Source organism: Ambystoma mexicanum, chromosome 13 (genome assembly GCF_040938575.1).
Source record: "Ambystoma mexicanum isolate Mex_15411 chromosome 13, UKY_AmexF1_1, whole genome shotgun sequence".
NCBI classification, from domain to species: domain Eukaryota; kingdom Metazoa; phylum Chordata; class Amphibia; order Caudata; family Ambystomatidae; genus Ambystoma; species Ambystoma mexicanum.
The window spans coordinates 195089245-195107680 of NC_090938.1; the positions used below are offsets into that span (position 1 = coordinate 195089245).

Genomic DNA, 18436 nt, shown 5'->3' on the forward strand with positions numbered 1-18436 from the left:
TGCCTGGTGGAGGCTGCCCCTGGTGGCTGGGGGTGGGGGTGGTGGTAGACATGAGTGGGGGCCTGGTGGAGGCTGCCCCTGCACTGCTGAGGGGTGGGGGTGGTGGTAGACATGAGTGGGGGCCTGGTGGAGGCTGCCCCTGGTGGCTGGGGGGTGGGGGTGGTCGTAGACATGGGTGGGGGCCTGGTGGAGGCTGCCCCTGCACTGCTGGTGGGTGGAGGTGGAAGTAGACATGAGTGGGGGCCTGGTGGAGGCTGACCCTGGTGGCTGGGGGTTGGGGTGGTGGTAGACAAGGGTGGGGGCCTGTTGGAGGCTGCCCCTGCACTGCTTGGGGCTGGGGGTGGTGGGAGACATGAGTGGGGGCCTGGTGGAGGCTGACCCTGCACTGCTGGGGGGTTCGGGGTGATGGGAGACATGAGTGGGGGCCTGGTGGAGGCTGCCCCTGCACTGCTGGGGGGTGGGGGTGGAAGTAGACATGAGTGGGGGCCTGGTGGAGGCTGACCCTGGTGGCTGGGGGTTGGGGTGGTGGTAGACATGAGTGGGGGCCTGGTGGAGGCTGCCCCTGCACTGCTGGGGGGTGGGGGTGGTGGTAGACATGAGTGGGGGCCTGGTGGAGGCTGCCCCTGGTGGCTGGGGGTGATGGGAGACATGAGTGGGGGCCTGGTGGAGGCTGCCCCTGCACTGCTGGGGGGTGGGGGTGGTGGTAGACATGGACATGAGTGGGGGCCTGGTGGAGGCTGGACCTGGTGGCTGGGGGGTGGGGGTGGTGGGAGACATGGGTAGGGGCCTGGTGGAGGCTGCCCCTGCACTGCAGGGGGGTGGGGGTGGTGGGAGACATGAGTGGGGGCCTGGTGGAGGCTGACCCTGCACTGCTGGGGGGTGGAGGTGATGGGAGACATGAGTGGGGGCCTGGTGGAGGCTGCCCCTGCACTGCTGGTGGGTGGGGGTGGTGGTAGACATGAGTGGGGGCCTGGTGGAGGCTGACCCTGCACTGCTGGGGGGTGGGGGTGATGGGAGACATGAGTGGGGGCCTGGTGGAGGCTGCCCCTGCACTGCTGGGGGGTGGGGGTGGTGGTAGACATGAGTGGGGGCCTGGTGGAGGCTGCCCCTGGTGGCTGGGGGGTGGGGTGATGGGAGACATGAGTGGGGGCCTGGTGGAGGCTGCCCCTGGTGGCTGGGGGTGATGGGAGACATGAGTGGGGGCCTGGTGGAGGCTGCCCCTGCACTGCTGGGGGGTGGGGGTGATGGAAGACATGGGTGGGGGCCTGGTGGAGGCCGCCCCTGGTGGCTGAGGGTGGGGGTGATGGTAGACATGGGTGGGGGCCTGGTGGAGGCTGCCCCTGGTGGCTGGGGGTGGTGGTAGACATGAGTGGGGGCCTGGTGGAGGCTGACCCTGCACTGCTGGGGGGTGGGGGTGATGGGAGGCATGAGTGGGGGCCTGGTGGAGGCTGCCCCTGCACTGCTGGGGGGTGGGGGTGGTGGTAGACATGAGTGGGGGCCTGGTGGAGGCTGCCCCTGCACTGCTGGGGGGTGGGGGTGGTGGTAGACATGAGTGGGGGCCTGGTGGAGGCTGACCCTGCACTGCTGGGGGGTGGGGGTGGTGGTAGACATGAGTGGGGGCCTGGTGGAGGCTGCCTCTGGTGGCTGGGGGTGATGGGAGACATGAGTGGGGGCCTGGTGGAGGCTGCCCCTGGTGGCTGGGGGGTGGGGGTGGTGGTAGACATGGGTGGGGGCCTGGTGGAGGCTGCCCCTGCACTGCTGGGGGTGGGGGTAGACATGAGTGGGGGCCTGGTGGAGGCTGGCCCTCGTGGCTGGGGGGTGGAGGTGGTGTGAGACATGGGTGGGGGCCCGGTGGAGGCTGCCCCTGCACTGCTGGGGGGTGGGGGTGGTGGGAGACATGAGTGGGGGCCTGGTGGAGGCTGACCCTGCACTGCTGGGGAGTGGGGGTGATGGGAGACATGAGTGGGGGCCTGGTGGAGGTTGCCCCTGCACTGCTGGGGGGTGGGGGTGGTGGTAGACATGAGTGGGGGCCTGGTGGAGGCTGACCCTGCACTGCTGGGGGGTGGGGGTGATGGGAGACATGAGTGGGGGCCTGGTGGAGGCTGCCCCTGCACTGCTGGGGGGTGGGGGTGGTGGTAGACATGAGTGGGGGCCTGGTGGAGGCTGCCCCTGCACTGCTGGGGGGTTGGGGTGGTGGTAGACATGAGTGGGGGCCTGGTGGAGGCTGCCCCTGGTGGCTGGGGGTAGGGTGATGGGAGACATGAGTGGGGGCCTGGTGGAGGCTGCCCCTGGTGGCTCGGGGGTGGGGGTGATGGGAGACATGAGTGGGGGCCTGGTGGAGGCTGCCCCTGCACTGCTAGGGGGTGATGGAAGACATGGGTGGGGGCCTGGTGGAGGCAGCCCCTGGTGGCTGGGGTGGGGGTGATGGTAGACATGGGTGGGGGCCCGGTGGAGGCTGCCCCTGGTGGCTGGGGTGTGGGGGTGCAGGGAGACATGAGTGGGGGCCTGGTGGAGGATGCCCCTGGTGGCTGGGGGGTGGGGGTGGTGGTAGAGATGGGGGCCTGGTGGTGGTAGACATGGGGGCCTGGTGGAGGCTGCCCCTGCACTGCTGGGGGGTGGGGGTGATGGTAGACATGAGTGGGGGCCTGGTGGAGGCTGCCCCTGGTGGCTGGGGGGAGACATGAGTGGGGGCCTGGTGGAGGCTGCCCCTGCACTGCTGGGGGGTGGGGGTGGTGGTAGACATGAGTGGGGGCCTGGAGGAAGCTGACCCTGCACTGTTGGGGGGTGGGGGTGATGGTAGACATGAGTGGGGGCCTGGTGGAAGCTGACCCTGCACTGCTGGGGGGTGGGGGTGATGGGAGACATGAGTGGGGGCCTGGTGGAGGCTGCCCCTGCACTGCTGGGGGGTGGGGGTGATGGGAGACACGAGTGGGGGCCTGGTGGAAGCTGCCCCTGCACTGCTGGGGGGAGAGGGTGATGGTAGACATGGGTGGGGGCCTGGTGGAGGCTGCCCCTGGTGGCTGGTGGGTGGGGGTGCAGGGAGACATGAGTGGGGGCCTGGTTTAGACTGCCCCTGGTGGCTGGAGGGTGGGGGTGGTGGTAGACATGAGTGGGGGCCTGGTGGAGGCTATCCCAGCACTGCTGGGGGTGGGGATGATGGGAGACATGAGTGGGGGCCTGATGGAGGCTGCCCCTGCACTGCTGGGGGGTGGGGGTGATGGGAGACATGAGTGGGGGCCTGGTGGAGGCTGACCCTGCACTGCTGGGGGGTGGGGTGATGGTAGACATGAGTGGGGGCCTGGTGGAAGCTGACCCTGCACTGCTGGGGGGTGGGGGTGATGGGAGACATGAGTGGGGGCCTGGTGGAGGCTGCCCCTGCACTGCTGGGGGGTGGGGGTGATGGGAGACACGAGTGGGGGCCTGGTGGAAGCTGCCCCTGCACTGCTGGGGGGAGAGGGTGATGGTAGACATGGGTGGGGGCCTGGTGGAGGCTGCCCCTGGTGGCTGGTGGGTGGGGGTGCAGGGAGACATGAGTGGGGGCCTGGTGGAGACTGCCCCTGGTGGCTGGAGGGTGGGGGTGGTGCTAGACATGAGTGGGGGCCTGGTGGAAGCTGACCCTGCACTGCTGGGGGTGGGGATGATGGGAGACATGAGTGGGGGCCTGATGAAGGCTGCCCCTGCACTGCTGGGGGGTGGGGGTGATGGGAGACATGAGTGGGGGCCTGGTGGAGGCTGCCCCTTCACTGCTGGCGGGTGGGGGTGATTGTAGACATGGGTGGGGGCCTGGTGGAGGCTGCCCCTGGTGGCTGGGGGTGAAGGGAGACATGAGTGGGGGCCTGGTGGAGGCTGCCCCTGCACTGCTGGGGGGTGGGGGTGGTGGTAGACATGAGTGGGGGCCTGGTGGAGGCTGCCCCTGCACTGCTGGATGGTGGGATTGTGGTAGACATGAGTGGGGGCCTGGTGGAGGCTGACCCTGCACTGCTGGGGGGTGGGGGTGATGGGAGACATGAGTGGGGTCCTGGTGGAGGCTGCCCTGGGGGGTGGGGGTGCAGGGAGACATGCGTTGGTGGGCAGGAGTGCAAGGTGACATGTGGGTTGGCTGGGGGGCATGGCCATGGTGGATGGGGTGCCTGCAGGACATGTGCAGGGTAGGTCCCTGTGGTGTGGGCCACCTGCAGGGGCCATGGAGGGTGTAGAGGGTACACCTGGGAGGACCCACACGTGCAATTCATGTGTGGTGCTCCCCGCGCACCCCTGTAATACACGTACCCTGATGGAATCACGTGTGATACTTCCCGCGCACCCCTGAAATACACGTACCCTGCTGATTTTGCGTGTGATACTTCCAGCGCACCCCTGAAATACACGTACCCTGCTGCTTTTGCGTGTGACACTTCCCGTGCACCCCTAGAATACACGTACCCTGCTGTTTTTGCATGTGATACTTCCCGCGCACCCCTGGAATACACGTACCCTGATGGAATCGTGTTGATACTTCCCGCGCACCCCTAAGATACACGTACCCTGCTGCTTTTGCGTGTGATACTTCCCATGCACCCCTGAAATACACGTACCCTGCTGTTTTTGCGTGTGATACTTCCTGCGCACCCCTGGAATACACGTACCTTGATGGAATCGCGTATGATACTTCCCGCGCACCCCTGACATACACGTACCCTGCTGCTTTTGCGTGTGATACTTCCCGCGCACCCCTGAAATACACGTACCCTGCTGCTTTTGCGTGTGTTACTTCCCACGCACCCCTGATGCACACGTACACAGGACAATCGCGTGTGGAACTTCCCGCAAACCACTGAAATACACGTTCCCCGCTTGGCGTTTGCTGTTTGCCAGCCCTGTGAACTGGTCCAGGGTTAGCGCAGCCCTTTGCGATTATTTGGGGATTTTGGAGGCTTTTCCTTGCGCGAGGGCATTCTTGGGAGCGTAACTGGCGCTGCTGCAGGGTCGCTGCGCCACGCTGCGCCACGGCTGGTTTTGGATGCGAAAATCCATGAATACGCTGTGCGTGGAAATCAATTTTAGCGCACGCGGCTGGCGCAGACATTCGCACGGCCACGCTGTGCGCCAGCCGCGTGCGCAACTTTTGTGTGAATTTCTATGAATTACCCTCATAGTCTCCTGTACTTCCATACTCTCCTGACAACCTCACAACAACCATCCAGAAATCAACTCGACATGGGTCGCTAACAGGGACCAGGCCACCACTATTGGCTACAATGCACACAAAAACACACACACAACAGACTCATTCTAAACTCCTCTGACAAGTCTCTCATGCCACAGACTTAGTCCCTACAGGACGTTCACCTACAGCGCTTTGAGGCCATACCAATGGGAATAGGCACTAAACAAATGTCATATTACATTACATTGTCAATAATGAGGCATTATGGGAGTTGGAGTCCAGCCACAGCAAATTGCTGACGGTTACCCTAAATCAGGATGGAAACTGAATACATAAGAAAATCTTCAGAAGAAAACCATAAATAGACAATTTTAACTTCTGCCTGCCTCGTAGCAACAACAAATATCAACCACTGTCACTACTCACTTACACACAACCCTGCATCTTTTCTTTCATCCTAATAAGTCACAATGTAACAAGACCCAGTCACATAACAGATTCAAAGCACAACAACATCTGTGTATGGGGTCTACCTGGATCCCTCTGTCTTGAACTGCAAATGACACTTGTGTGCAGTGCAGGGACAATTCTCGGGGTTTATGCGGTTAACAATAATAATGTCAGGTTTTAATATAGTGTATTTGTATTTTATTGGATTTATATCGCGCTTGCACCAAAGCTCTTCATGCCGACTTCCTCCTGTTTCTATGGTTTGTAATCCTAGCCAATAATGTTATTTATTTAAATTGAAGTAAATTCTGCAAGCTGGGCCGGATGAAAGGCGAAGACTGCACTGCAGAGAATTGAATTTGTAAATTGAGAGCTTGAATGCCGGAAGTAAACTCTTAATGTGCAGTTACCCACCTGGTTTATAGGTTCAAAGCATTTGTTTTGTATCCGTCTGCCATTATAATGATCCCTTTATTGGACGTCATATGGAATGTTGAAGTCCTCACACCATCGCTATCCGAGCAATAATGCACTTGATACATGATATGATATGATAAGGCATTTATACTTGATACATGATATGATATGATAAGGCATTTATAACGCGCTTATACACGACGACTATACTGGGCCAGGTGTCATTCAGATCACGCAAATGCCAACTTCTGCCTAAACAGTGGTCGGCGGCCCGCGGGGTCTTTTTGGATGTCCTTGATGTTCTTCATAAACTTCACGATACTGGTTGTAGACAGAGCTGCCGAGACAGATTGATGAATAAAGCACCTACCGTGGCGATCCGGGAGTGCAGGTTAAATGCCTGAATGAAGTCAGCGTAAACTCAGCATTTCATCCACTGAAGGCGAATGAAATAAGGACGTTTTGCTACAAACTGAAACAAGTGTGTGACTACAATCTAAACGTTTACTGTAGAATTGTTTAGGCTAATACATATATAACACTAAAAAATATATAACCATGCCCACAGATGATGGGACAACGGTAGGGTGCTCTTCTGTGAGTCGGAAATAGAGGTCAGGAGGGCGCGAGACGGCTGGGCCCAAGGAGCTGATGGCGTGGGGGGCGGCAGGGAAGTACCATTTGATCGTAGAGGGGAGGGGCGGCACTGCTTCGTGGACTTTAATGCAGAATGCCAGACTCGTTCATCAGAGCTGTCAGCGCAGCACTGCAGAGAAAGGTTTTTTTTCTCCGTTTTTGTCGCAATGACGGCTCAGAGAGTTTGTCACCTGCTGGAACAAAGTGGTGACAGGACTCGCAACTGATACGAGGGGAAAAGAAACCAGGACGGCGTGTGTTTTAACGACATCTCTGCAAATGAGGCCGTTTTACAAACCCGGAAATGAAGCCGACTTTGGCATCTTTAGCTGGGCTGCTTGCTAAACCATTAATGTATTGTTGCTTGCACCAGAGGTGTACTGTTGTGATATAATTTTGGCCTTGTACTTGTTACATTAAATTGACATGGCTCGAGCGAGTTCTGAATAAAAAAGTGGCGGAACTGTGATGCAAGCATGGGAAAGTGACGTCACATGAAGTGAACATAGCAGATATTTTTCTTTGTCTTGCACACTTCATCTGGTCTTGCGGCTAACAGCGTTGCATTTCAACATGTGACCTGGGGTTCAGACTGTGACAAATCAACTTCTGGGGCACCAATGGTCTATCGGTTTCTAAACCATCAATCAGCCGCACACCTCTAGTACACCAGAAGGGATTCGACAGATTAGAAACACAAGTCAATTATAAACCTCCTTGTCCAAAATGGGTAACGTGGATGGAACGGCAGGCTTATCTCTGAAAAGGTTGCTTATTTGCACCACGGCGAAAAATACAATTCTTACCCACTGATAAACGGGACTGTCCCATCAAGGTTGTATAAACAAATCTACTTTATTGTTATCACAACAGACAGTTCGAGCACATTACAAAATACAACCCAACCTGTAAAGGAATGCAGAGGAAAGACAGTTTCAAAGAAGGAAAAGGGATGCACTCTGGATACTGGTAGGAGGGTAGTCGGTATAGTAATTAATCGCAATAGTTCAAGTATACTTGGATTCAATACAAAGGGAGGAATTGGTCATAAAATGTCACTAAGGGCCTTCGGAGAAGGACCAGGGGGACAGAACCATAATGTACATTGTGCTGTAGAAGTTCCTGATGCTCGACAGGATCAAGTCGGGCTTTGCAGCTTCTGATATAGTTCAAGACGGGAGACAGCTGCGGGTATCAGGGGGCAGGGAGTTCGGTGAGTGAGGCTGGATGGATAGCTGCAGGCTGGCCTACACAGCTGCTCGGTGTCAGGAATCTTTATCTCAGTGCTGGTCAGCAGTTCTGAAGCACTGATCGAGGCATCTTGGACGGTGTTAGTGACTGCGGTGAAACAACGTGTAGCAGTGCAGTCAGTTGCAGCTTGAGGGGTTCGACTGGCTCAAAAATGTCCTTTTTGGTGGACACCGGTAGATGCTTGTCGATGCACTACTCCTGGCTTCTTCACTAGGCTTGTGTCGTCCTTTAAGACGGATAGCTCAAAGCTGAGGAGAATGCCTTGTCCTTGTTTTGGTTCAAAGACTCTCTGGCACTTCCCACTAATGAAGCTTGCTGCATACCTTAGGTGTGTGATGGCTGGGTGATGGCTGGGTATCGGTTCTGGAGCTGCTGCAGGGTCCTCTGGATTCAGTATCTTCCTCTGTTCCATGGGAGATGTTTAGGGAGGGATCTGGCTTCCTTCTTGGCAGTCCTGGCCTTCCTTCACTGGCGGAAGATGTTAGGCAGACTGTGCCCTCATCCAGGGTCCAATGCTGAGTTCTTCTTGTTACTCCCTGCAAAGGCTTCAGGTGATCAGCCAAAAAGAGGGGCTTATCCCTCTTTTAAAACAAATGGGCCACAGTGATTGCTGTAGGCTGAGGCTACCTTAATGAACTGATCCTGGGTGCCCACCAACAATCTCATGTATGCATGAGGTCATAACCAGAGTGCTTTGCAACAGAAAAGGTAAAAGGGTGAAAACATGTCATACTAAGTCCCACCCATCTTCCTGTATGTTGTGGATCAAAGGGTCTCTCTAGTTAATGTAGCTCTCTGTAGTTCCTGATTAAAGCGGCAGGTCTCCCTTGAAGCTTTGACAGGACCAGATTTTTCTGTCGCCGTCAATCCACATACTCGTACCTTCTGAATGTGGTCCCCCTACCGGGATGACTACTGTAATACACGCAGTCCCAGACATGACATGTCACTGTCCATTGGTACTAAGGACAGGAGCTGGCTTCAGGTTGACAAAGTGCATATCAAATGTTGTTAGGGTTTCCTGTCTCCTTTGTTAACCTCTGCAGCCAGGCCCCATGTGGGCCTGTTCGAAGTATACCCTATTAGTATGTTAATTATGTTAATTTCTGCCATCATCTGCAGTGCCACACAAAAGAACAGAGCGGATCCACAGAGCCTTTCATAGGTAATTAGGCTGGCCATGGCAGGGGGGAAATGCGCCTGTAGGCTGTGTCCACCCACGGTGCACAGCTCTATGTGTATGCTGTGCGGTGAGCATAGGAAAATGTCCGCGGATTAGCTCCACACATTTTCCGGAGGTTGATCTACCATCATTCAATTTCATTTAAAAGTTCAGTTCTCCCACCACTGGTCTTTTTAGGGACCAGTACCACTGTGCTACCCCGGGGGGCGGTGGGATGGTGCTATCACTCCAAGGGACAGCATCTTGGAAACATCCTCCTTGATATGTCCCTGACCATATAGGTCATGCGTTGAATCCTACTCTTCACCGGCTTACTGTCTCCAGTGTCCACATCATGGGTGCACCAATCTGCATGACCTGGAGTCAGTGAAAACAGACGGCAAACTGTCCCAGTAACCGGCGACAGTCTGTCAGTTGCTGCTCTGACAGGTCTGTTGCAAGGCTGACACCTTTTGCCCTCCCCCTTCTGAGATGACATGGTGTAATCCTGGCTGTCATATCGCAACTAAATATGACTGAGGTACTGCGCCTGTAGGATCGTATTGTAAAGTGGGTCCCAAAGATTTAATGTTTCAGCTTCTTTACGACCCACACAAATGCGTAAGAATCTTTTGCAACAATGGCCCAGTTCCTTTCCCTTTTTGTAAATCACCTGCTAATGTAGCTGATAGGTTGCTCTACCCCTTGAGAGTTCAGCCGCGCTAACACTGCTCCAATCCCAAAATCACAGGCGTCTGTCTGGATAATGAACTCCTGACCATAGTCTGGCACTTTCAGAACTGAGGCCCTGCACAATCCATCCTTTATTCCTGAAAGGAGGATTGACAGGCGGGGTCCAAGTTACCTTCTTCTGCATTTTCTTGGAAGTTACATCATTCAGTGGCATGGCAATGGTTGCATACCCCTTGATGAACTACCAGTAGTACCTGGTGAGACCCAAAAAGGCTCTCACCTGCGTCTCTGTTCGGTGGGGATGTATCAATCCTTCAAAGCCTGTACCTTCACTTCAAAAGGTTTCTTTCCTCTGCCAACCAGGTCTTCTTTGTTAACCTCTGCAGCCAGGCCTCATGTGGGCCTGTTTGACGTATACTCTATTAGTATGTTAATTATGTTAATTGCTGCCAACATCTGCAGTGCTACACAAAAGGACTGGGCAGATCCATGGAGCCTTTGATAGTTAATTAGCCTGAACATGGCAGGGGGAAGGTTTTTCCCTCCTTCTTCTGAGATGACATTGTGTATTCCTGGCTGTCATATCCCAACTAAATATGACAGGGGGACTTTGCCTGTAGGCTGTGTCCACCCAGAGTACACACGTCTATGTGTATGTTGTGCAGTGAGCAAGGGAAAATGTGTGCGGACTAGACCCACACATTTTCCAGAGGTTGATCTCTCATCATTCAATTTCATGTAAAATTTCCAAAAACCCAGGTGAGCGCACACCCACCGTGCGGATGGTCGAATTCCTCATAGAGACCGGCAGCATAAAAAAGGAAGAATGGTTGCTGAAGAACTTTTATGTCTTGTTAAAATTTCTTAAAAACACAGGTGGGGCATCCAACCCCTCAAAAAAGTGTACGCCCACCCGCGCGCTCCCTCGACTTGAGCCCTGGTTATAGTGCTGTATTTGCCATTTGCATTGTCTCTTGTTCAGGTTTTGAAGATAAAACTGTTTCTAGCCCCGATTTCGCCTTCAATGTATTATATTTATGTGTGTGTTTTTTGTCGTGGTAAATATCCACTCCTAGGTGACGGTATGGACCTTCCATTGTAACCCCTTTACTTTACTTTATTGCATCTATAACACGCACCACTGACTTGGATGCGCAGCGACACAAACAAACATAAAAACTAAAACAACTATGACAAACACGAAGCTGAATACAACAAAGGTGTCCCGATAGGAAAAGCGTGAAATTATTAGCAGTGAGCTGAATCACTGTATGTGTGAGTGAATGTAAGCATTTGGTAATATTATTTTACACGCCTTGCAAGTCCTCATACTTGTTCTGTATCTTATCAGAACAAGGCACACTACGCTGTGCCTCCAAAATGTGCATTTATTAGATACAATTAAGTTGATCTGTGTAAGGATTGGCCTCTGTAAATTTGTAAATAAATACACTGCGCCGGTAAGTAGGTGTTATATTTGTTTCCGAAACAACTTTTATTAAAATAACTTTCTACTCTTTTGTTTTCTCTTAGGAAAAAGAATACGTGTCTTGACTTCTTGAAGACTGTTCCTCAGATGTCGGACGTCTATACAGTTCAGAAAAGGTTATACTCAGGTAAGTCCCTGTTCACAATTGGTATCTCCTTTTCTTTCCCAGTAACATTTAGGTGTTATTCGTTAAATCTATTCAGTTCACGTTTTAACAATTGTTCTTCTAGGTTTATTCTCTTCCTTTCTTCGTGACTCTAAAGTCCATTCAGTCTCTAGTCTCTGTTTTACTGTTCTTATATATATATTCTCTGACTGGTCTTCCTCTCTTAACTATTCTTGGAACTCTTTCTTTTTTTTATAACTCTATTTATTGGGCTTAAAAAGCATAACATAACAATAAACATGAATCATCGGCATACAACAAATGAGAGAGGCATAGCAATATCAAGAGCAAGAGGGGCCCCGCAGGGTCAAGAGCCCAGGACAGTTGCAGGACAAGGCAGGCAAATAGTGTTATTCGAGGTGTTGACCGGCATCCATCGGCAGGCTTCAATGGGCATCAAGCCATTTGCCCCATATTTTTTCGAATTTGCGGGGGCAACCCCGTGTATTATAGATCTGGCGTTCTGAAGCCGCGCATCTGTCCAGTTCATTACTCCAGCGGTTCAGGCACAGTAGGTCTGCAGAACCCCATTTAGCCGCGATAAGTCTCTTGCCTGCCCCTAACGCTATTGACAGGAACATTTTTTCATATTTTGTCAGGTCTACTTCTCCCCAGATGCCTAAGAGTACCATTTTGGGATCCCTAGGGATTGGCGTTGCCAGGGCAGCAGAGATCATATTAATACAGTCCTCCCAGAAGGCCTGTAGAACTGGGCAGTCCCATATCATATGGTTGAAGGTGGCTGGCTCAGTTTTGATCTGATGCATGTCCCATCTTCTAGCCCCCCCATCTGGCGATTGCAGTACATGAGTGATAAGAGCGGTGAAGGATTCTCAGTTGTATTAGTCTGAGTTTATTTTCTATCCCGATTTCCCTGGGGGACATTAATGCATCAACCCAGTCTTCCGGCTCCAGTTGGCCCACATCCTTCTCCCACTTTGCTTTGAGCCCGTTGAGCTGTGTAGCCCCGAAAGAGTTGAGGGCCTGATAGAGAGTGGAGGTGACCTTCGAAGGGATGCGTTGCGGGAGGATATTGGTCTCAATGGGAGAACATGGCGGTATGTTTGTCGTGTCTGGAAATTGGGTGTGGGCGGCGTGGGCCAGCTGCGCATGCCGATTGGAACTCTTTCTTTAGTTGCTTTTAGCTTTCATCTGGAATAAGTATGACTGATTCTTTATGGCTCTCTGTAAGTCAATCCCTCTCTTTCTTTCATCACCATTATGTAGTCTTTCTTTTCTCTTAAACACTTTCAATCAGTCTTTCCAATATTTTCACCTTCAATTCTCCATTCTGTCTTTATAACTGTTGTCTTTTAATCAGGACGCTTTCTCTCCAGCCTGCATCCAATCTTTTACTTCCCTCTTCTCCCTCTCTCACATACACGTACGTTCTGCTTCTGCTTCTACTGTAGTCTTCGCTCTGCACTCGGATGTAAACTCGCTCCTCGCTCATATTGCCAGATCAGCTGCTCATTCACCGGCGTTGACTCGTCTCCGCCCTCATACAGCTGATCGTCAGTACGCGGTGACCTCCTATGAGCTCTGCCGCTCCTTCTTCAGCTTCGCAGCCGATGGGAGTTGGCGTCCGCAGTGTTTTCCTCACCCAGCTTCGTACAGAGTGAACCGATATTCATTAGTTTCACAATCTCAATTTAACACTCATTCCGGTATGGAGCCCTGCTTCTACGTATCTTGAGCGGGTCGGCCTTTCTGACCTGGTGCTGTCCTTCACCTCTCTGTCTTCACTCAGCGCTATGAACCTGAGGACTTCAGGGTTCCAAAAATAAATTAAACTATGTTGCGATTTACAAACGATCGCTTTAAAGAGGCAACACTAAATTGGTTATAGCGCAACAGAATTTCTTTACAAGTCAACGTAATTTTTCTCCTTCACGACAGGTCCTCAGTACAACCAAACTCATAACCGTCACTTTTCGTCTCCTCCGGCTCCGTATCCTGGCAATGACAATATAAACAAAACAATCATTTGTTGACAGAATCATACAGCTGGATATAGTATCGAGTCTCTGATTGGACAATTGCTCTGTCATTTACTCATTTCTTCCTGACAGTCTTGTTAACCCTTCACATGGAACTTTTGGCTTAGTATTGCCAGAGCCTAAGCTAGATGGTGTCCTCTTTGAATATTTTCCCTTAGATTTATCACAAACCCCCTCCTTCTAGGCCCTTACGCTCGGGAAGGGAAGTGTTACGGGATAAGTACTCTGCCTGGGCCAATAATTTTCCGGAAGATGTATTGTCTTGAAAGTAAAAGGTTGAAGTGAAAGAAACCACCTTAGCACCCTGGGACTGGTGTCCTTATTTCGAGCCAACCATATAAGAGGCGCATGATCTGTCACCAGGGTGAATTCTCTGCCTAATAGGTAGTAACGTAATGCTTCTATGGCCCATTTTACAGCCAGACATTCTTTCTCAATCATAGCGTAGTGTAGTTCATGAGGTAGAAGCCTCCTGCTTATGAAAAGAACAGGTCTTTCCAGTTCACCTTGATTTTGGAACAACACAGCTCCAAGGCCTGTCCCAGACGCATCTGTGTGTAGATAAAATGGAGCTGAAAAATCCGGACAATGTAAAACTGCTTTTTCGGATAGAGCATTTTTCAGATTATTGAAAGCATTCTCTGTCTCGTTTGAATACCACTTTTTTTTTTCATGGCCGACGTCTTCAGGAGATTGGTCAGAGGAGTAGCCAACGTTGAAAAATGTGGAATGAATCTCCTGTAATATCCGACATAAACAAGAAAAGCTCGGACCTGACGGACATTCGTAGGAAATTGTGAATTTTTTATAGCGTTCAATTTTTCTTCTTGTGGTTTAATCACCCCTTGTCCTGCAAAGTAGCCCAAATATTTGGTGTAAAAATTGGCTACAAAAGTCTTTTTAGGATTTATGTGAAGACCAGATCTCTGTAATAGCTGAAGTACAGTTTCCAAATCAACCAAATGTTCACTACAAGACTGACTAAAGACAATAATATCATCAAGGTATGCTCCCACATAGTTTTTATGCCCTTCAATAATTGAATTCATAAGCCTCTGGAATGTTGCTGGTGCACCATGTAGGCCAAAAGGTAACACAGTAAATTGAAATAAACCGGTTGGTGTATCAAAAGCCGTTTTCTCTTTGTCGTCTGGCTGGAGAGGTATTTGCCAGTACCCTTTAGTCAGATCTATGGTGGTCAAAAGTTTTGCTTTGCCTAACTTGTCAAGCAAATCCTCTATCCTTGGCAAGGGGTAGGCATCAAACTTAGAGATCTCATTCAACTTAGTAAAATCCATGCAAAAACGGGCTGTACCATCAGGTTTCGAAACCAACACTATGGGTGATGACCATTCACTATGTGAAGGTTCTATCACTCCAGTTTCCAACATCTCCTTAATCTCATTATTAATTGATTGTAACTTTGCTTCTGGAATTCTATAAGGTCTTATCCTTACTAGATCTCCGGGTTGGGTTACAATACAGTGGCACGCCATGGTTGTTCTCCCCGGTAAAGTAGAAAATACCTTTGAATAACTTTTGACAAGATTCATGAGTTCTTCCTTCTGATTTTCAGCTAAACCTTGATTTATGTTTAAGGCTTCCAGTCCAAGTTCTTTTAACTGTGGGAAGTTTTCGATATGAACTTCTTTGGTATTGATCAATGCCACAGTGGGTATGGGTTCTATCCATTTTTTAAGTAAGTTCACATGATAAGTTTGTTTTGGAAATCTTCTGTCATTCTGTCTCACCTTATAGGTCAGTGGACCTAGGACTTCTTCAACTACATACGGACCCCTCCAAGCTGCCAACATTTTATTTTAGGACGTCGGTAGTAACACTAACACCTTATCGCCCTTATTGAAGGTTCTCAATTGAGTGTTCCGATTATAATAATGTTCTTGCTTTGTTTGGGCTTGTAACAAGTTTTCTCGGGTGATGTTTTGTAACTTTTCCACCCTTTCTCTAAATTGATAGGCATATTCGGTTAAGGAGATCTCTTGAATAGGCTCTTCTTTCCATCTTTCTCTCAAGATGTCTAGTAGCGTTCTTACTGATCTTCCGAACAAAAGCTCAAATGGTGAAAACCCAGTTGAAGATTGTGGTGTATTCCGGAGTGTGAGAAGTATCCAGGGTAATAAGCGGTACCAATTCTTGCCCCCTGGGTCTTCCGTTTTATGAAGCATCTGTTTAATCATTTGATTATACCTTTCAACAAGGCCATCGGTTTGGGGGTGATAAAGAGCCGTTTTCAAATGTTTCATTTGCAGAATCCCACAAACATGCTGCATAACGGCTGACATAAAATTAGAAGCACGATGTGTGACAATCTCTTTTGAAATCCCCACTCTGCTGATAAAAGGTATTAATACATCACAGATATTCTGAGCACTAGTAGATCTAAGAGGAACCGCTTCTGGGTATGTAGTGGTGTAGTTTACAATCGCCAATATATACTTATGCCCTCTTGAATAGGCTTCTAAAGGGCCAACGATATCTAAACCGATCCTGTTAAAAAGTTCTAATACCACCGGCATTGGTTGTAGAGCTGCTTTCTTTATATTTGCTTTATTATTTTACTGACACTCCGGACAGGCCTGACAGAAACGAGCTACTTGGGCATACAGACCTGGCCAATAAAACCTTGCCAACATTTTCTGCGTGGTCTTCTCAGTCCCAAAATGTCCTTCACCCAACTCTAGGTGTGCCACTTCCAAGACTGTTTGATAGTACTTACTGGGGACTAGCAACTGTTTTACAGTAGCTCCTGTGGTATCCTTGCCGACTCGATAGTAGAGACCTTTTTCTTGAATAAAGCAGGGTCCATTCCCGGTCACTTCAGTTTGAACAGCTGCTCTAGCATTTCCTAACAGTGGGTCTATTTCTTGGGCCATTCTGAAACTATCACCCATTCATCAATTTTCCAGCCGACTGCAACTGGACAAACATTTTTCTCTGTCCAGTCTTTCCTCAGATGTCGGACGTCTATTCAGTTCAGAAAAGGTTATACTCAGGTAAGTCTCTGTTCAGAATTGATATCTCCTTTTCTTTCACAGTAAAATGTAGGTGTTATTCGTTAAATCTATTCAGTTCACGTTTTAACAATTGTTTTTCTAGGTTTATTCTCTTCCTTTCTTCGTGACTCTAAAGTCCATTGAGTCTCTAGTCTCTGTTTTACTGTTCTTATACATATATTCTCTGACTGGTCTTCCTTTCTTAACTATTCTTGGAACTCTTTCTTTAATTGCTTTTAGCTTTCATCTGGAATAAGTATGACTGATTTTTTATGGCTTTCTGTAAGTCAATCCCTCTCTTTCTTGGATCACCATTATGTAGTCTTTCTTTTCTCTTAAACACTTTCAATCAGTCTTTCCAATATTTTCACCTTCAATTCTCCATTCTGTCTCTGCCCCTCCTTCTCCAGCTTCGTGGCCGATGGGAGTTGGCGTCCGCAGTGTTTTTCTCACCCAGCTTCGTACGGAGTGAAACGATATTCGTTCGAAACACAATCTCAATTGCTTCTACGTATATTCAGGGGGTCGGCTTTTCTGACCCGGTGTCGTCCTTTACATCTCTGTCTTCACTCAGCGCTATGAATCCGAGGACTTCAGGGATCCAAAAATAAACAAAACTACGTTGCAATTTACAAACGATCGCTTGAAGGGGACAAAACTAAATTGGTTATAGCGCAACGGCGCAACAGGATTTCTTTACAAGTCGACGTTATTTTTCTCCTTCACGACGTGTCCTCAGTACGCCCACTCATAACCATCACTTTTCGTCTCCTCCGGCTCCGTATCCTGGCAACAACAGTATAAACAAAACAATCATTTGTTGACAGAATCATACAACTGGATATAGTATCGAGTCTCTGATTGGACAATTGCTCTGTCATTTACTCATTTCTTCCTGACAGCCTTGTTAACCCTTCACATGGACGTTTTGGCTTAGTATTGCCAGAGCCTAAACTAGATGGTGTCCTCTTTGAATATTTTTCCTTAGATTTATCACAATCTGGCAAAGAAAACATACACAAATTGTTGTACACATGGAATTATGCTAAATGCAAGTGACAGAAATAACATTGAAAAAACAACAAAGCTTTAACACTGTACAAAAGCACATAGACACAATGTCATCACATCCTGTAAGAACCATTATAACTGATACCATTCTCAGATGTGACATCGGTAGGATTACCAATAAATCTTAATCCAAAACATACATCGTGTATACAATGTAGCTAGAGCATAGCAGTTCTATTGTAGCACTCATCGACCACTGTGAGTCAGTCAGCTAGTTGTAATATGTGCATTAGGTATTGGTAATTCTAAAGTTCAGGGATAAACATGAAGCTGAGTCAGAAATTACAGAGACATGAATCAGAAACAGGTCAAAAGACAATGCTGGAATCCTCCACTATCTGAACAGAAAAGCCTTTAGTCTTTTCCTAAACAGGGCCATTGATTTCCCTTCCCTAATATCAGGGGGAATAGTTTTCCATGCCAAGGCAACCGCCAAAAAGAACGCAAGGAAGCCTCTTCTCCTCCACCCTCATTCATCCTGCTGTTGGAAAGAGGCAGGATTTTGTCTGGCTGATCGTGCTCGCCGACATTGTGGCAACATCCTCCAACACCTCTAGATATAACTCGAGGTTTTCTTCAGGGTGTTTTATGTATAATAGCATATCATCTGCATATAGGGCTATCACATGATGTACCCCGTCTACATAGAGCCCAGTATCTTTGGAATGTTTTCCTAATAAATACGACTAGGGGTTCCAATGCCAGGATGTGCAGCAAGGGGGGCAAGGGATAGCCTTGTTTAGCTCCTCAGTGTATTGTGAACTACTGCCAACCAACTGCCTGTTGGTAATCTCGCAGTCAGACTAGATTAAAGCATTTGGACCCACCTCATGAAGTTGTCCCCTATGCTAAAGCTTCGTAGGGATGCAACCAGCTGTTCCCACCTGACCGAGTCAACCGCCTTGGGGCATCTAGTGCCACCACTGCGCAGCCCTCCGGCC

General features: G+C 50.0%; 1 protein-coding gene across 2 annotated transcripts in view; it reads left to right on the forward strand.

The window, feature by feature from the left end:
* The window catches only part of SYT2 (synaptotagmin 2), a 1362149-nt gene that overhangs the window by 413384 nt on the left and 930329 nt on the right, over window positions 1-18436 (forward strand). For both annotated transcript variants that reach the window (XM_069633618.1, XM_069633614.1), the window contains exon 2: window positions 11289-11371. The gene's annotated coding sequence lies outside the window, so the exon portion shown is untranslated. The remainder of the gene's footprint in view (window positions 1-11288; window positions 11372-18436) is intronic.